We start from the raw sequence: 3789 nt of genomic DNA, 5'->3' as shown, positions 1-3789 counted from the left end.
GAGTAATTTTCATTTACAGCAGCCTACGTTACTGCTATTGGGGGATCGGTGTCAAATTATTATTAAAGTAAAACTGTAAACCGTCCCACCAGTGCTAATTTAATTGTGTGAAAGAAAAGGACAACGCCAGTAAATAGTGATTGAACTGTGTCGTGAAAAACTGATTTTGCTATAATAATCGCCTAATTTTTGTTCCCTAGCATTGAAACGTCCCCTTTGAACAATTATACAAGATTGTGCTTAAACTGACACACAATATTTTTAGCGCAACGCAATCTGACTTTCAAAAATCCCTAAAAAAGAATGGCCCTGACTAACATTAACCTATACCTTTCACAAATCACTTACCTCACCAAAAATCTTCGTTACTCGAACTACTGCAATACAGCGAGCGCCACTACTGCCAGCTAAATAAAAGATTCAAACTACTGAAGGCACTAACTACTGATAGGCATAGTTAGTAAATGAAAGATTTTGATAGAGAACAAACAATGTATTTACCTTAATAGTCATAATATATATAGCACTTCATGATATCCAGTATTACCAATTTCAAAACTCCGCCATTTCTCTCCCCACATCCACCACTGCTGGCGGCTCACCTCCAACTGCGCAACGCTACGCGCTGTTAACAGCCAACAGCCCAACACTACAATGGCGAGTATTACAACAATGCAAAGCAGCCACAGACTGCACACAGCACAGCCAGTGATTTTCATACAGAGCGCTACGTGGCGTTACCAATAAAAAAACCTAAACAGCCTACTTACAGCATAAACTGTACTCATTAATATTAATTCAAAAACTATAACTAATGCGCGGTTGTGGAACAGTGTACTAATGCACCAAGTGTGAAAATCATCCCCTGAGACTTACGTGGGAGCTAAAATTTGCGCTAACATTTTTTAACGAACATTTTTATATGCACATTAGTGTGAACTCTTCAGCCGCACTTTATCGCCCCGTCACAGAATCCATGGCGCGAACATCGCTCGAGATGGTCCCATAGATTATGGTGGTTAGTGGATTACGGTAATCTCATCCTGATGTTCTTTGGACCACGAGGGTACACTGTGAAGAGTGTACATTGCATCCACGGTAGATGCCATCGTGCCGATGCTAAACAAACTGCTTGTAGATGTGTAAATCTTCCGCAAAGATAGATGCGTACCCATGTTGATCCATTGTGCCTTCCAGAATGAAGCGCTCACTCAGGGAATGCCACGAAGACCATAAGGCTTCCTAACCACCCTGGACCCTTCTTCTTCTTCTTCTCTTTCTAGGCTAAGGACTGTGTCATTCAGTACCTCTCAGTATATATTAAGGTTGTCATCCTAGCTTTTTCTTGTACGCCTTCTAACCTCCCTCTTACTTATCGGTCTATCCCGCTTGCGATATAAAATATGACCGTGGATCGTGTGTTTGCCTAACGGACTTTTTCTAATTGTATAAGGCTATCTTTCCCGAAGAAGTGATACCGATTAGTAGGAGGAAAGTGTACAACCGACCCTTCTGATGAGAAGTCTACTAAAATTAAAGTAATTAAACCGAACAGACCTATAATTTGGAAAATGAAAGTTATGTTGTGCATTCACTCACGAACAACACTGGACAGAAAGGGGTACCACTGATCATGAATCCAAAAGTTACACTAATGAACGTAAAGGAAATAATTAACGGTCGCCAGCCGACTAGGACAATTTACATCCAAAATCCTGTACAAGATGATGGGAAAGAAAAACATGTATTATTAAACACTGACGTGGCAACTAAAGGTTGCCAAGTTTTTTTTTTACACTAATTTTGAGTATGTAATGATAAAGAAAACTGAGAAGTCACTCTTACGTTATGTTTGGCATTAAATTTTGAAAAAGGTAATCGAGTAATGATTTGAAAATATGCAGTTAAACCGTATGTTAGTACTGAACTTCGTTACGTGAACGATGACTTCCAGTGACCTCAGCATAACGTCATCAAAGAAATTAAAAAAAAAAAGCAAGTACTATTTACTTTGCCGTTACTTTTTTTTACAAATTGGATTTCATATTATTGTCTGAACAACTCAGCCTTTTTTACTGTATTGAACAGAATTAAATACTAAAATACGTACCAAACCAAACAGCCATGTGCTCCAAGCTATATGTAAAATAAATAAAACTTCCGCATTCTTAATTTGTGCATTTCTTTACATTTGGATTTTTTTTTTTTGTGATTGATTCTCAAACTTGAAAAATGAAATTTCTTTACTTTAGTCATATACTGAAGCCTCTATTGTACAACAGTTAATTGAAAGTAGACTGAGGCTAAAATTCTTAAAAGAGAAATTATTCATTAATAAACTGGCTGTAACTATTCATTTTGTTTCTTATGACACTCAGTTAGCATATTAGGAAAAAAAGGAACAAAGATCCTGCCTGGTAACAATGTCTGGGGGCAATGAGGACACAATCGCCGTGAGTTTAACTGATTATTATTTAAATAAATCTTATCAATCAAATCACATTCAGTTGTGCTGCTGGGTTAGCCGTTAATACTTTCTACCAATGAATAGTCTTACTTCAGTGCTGTGCATACGACGAAACTCGGATCCGACGACGAAACTGTCTTGTTGGAACTGCTGCTGTTGTTGAAGACGGTGGCATATTGTGGAGCCACGGCTAATTATAGGAACGGGCAATCGTAAGTAATAGAGCCTCCTCCGCCCGTCCACTGTCCATACTCCTGCTCTAGATATCTGGGAGGCGCGCGTACATGATGATGCGGAAAATGGTACTCTCTACTGCGAGAGCGTTAACACCACACTTCCGCACACTACAAGCGCAGGAACTCCCCCCCCCCCTCTCTCTCTCTCTCTCTCTCTCTCTCTCTCTCTCTCTCTCTCTCTCCGCGCGCTCTGTGCAACAACTCCCTACACAAAGATTTTACAACGCATAAGCACTGCTATTATCGTTCCTAGTCGATGAAAATAACAATTCCTTTACCTTTTTCCCAGAGCTTATAAGTTTCACAGTAAAACACAGATAAATACAATTAAACGTCAACAGACTTCTACCTAAATGTACTCATACAGTGAAGCAATGTCCTTACTTATTAAAGGAAAGCATTTAAACTACAAATATTTGCATACATTTTTTTAAAAAAAGTTATATATCGGTACCATGCATCCTGCATTATCGGTGTTACAGCCTTCTTCGTTTGAGTGATAAGTCTTCCGACCAGTTTGATGCTGCCCGCCACGAACTCCACTCCTGTGCCAACCTCTTCATCGCAGAGTAGCACGAACAACCTACGTCCTCACTTATTTTCTCGATGCATTCCTCTACAGATTTTACCCTACACAGCTCCCTCTAGTACCATGGAAGTCATTCCCTGACGTCTTAACATATGCCATGTCATCCTGACCCTTCATCTTGCCAGTGCTTTCCAGATATTCCTTTCCTCCCGATCGTGCGGAGAACCTCCTCATTCCGTACCCTACCTATCCACCTAACCTTCAACATTCGTCTGTAGCACCACATCTCAAATGCTTCGATTCTCTTCTGCTCCTGTTTCCCCGCAGTCCATGTTTCACCATCATATAATGCTGTGCTACAAACGTACATTCTCAGAAATTTCTTTCTGGAATTGAGGTCTATGTTTGATAGTAATAGACTTCTCTTGGCCAGAAATGCCCTTCTTGCCATTGCTAGTTCGCTTTTGGTGTCCTCCTCGCTCCGACCGTCTTGGTTATTTTGATGCCTGCAGCATTCCTTAACTTCATCTACTTCGAGACCATCAGTCTTGATGTTA

Source organism: Schistocerca nitens, chromosome 5 (assembly GCF_023898315.1).
Source record: "Schistocerca nitens isolate TAMUIC-IGC-003100 chromosome 5, iqSchNite1.1, whole genome shotgun sequence".
NCBI classification, from domain to species: Eukaryota; Metazoa; Arthropoda; class Insecta; order Orthoptera; family Acrididae; genus Schistocerca; species Schistocerca nitens.
The sequence above is the reverse complement of the archived record's forward strand: the minus strand, read 5'-3'. Positions refer to the sequence as shown.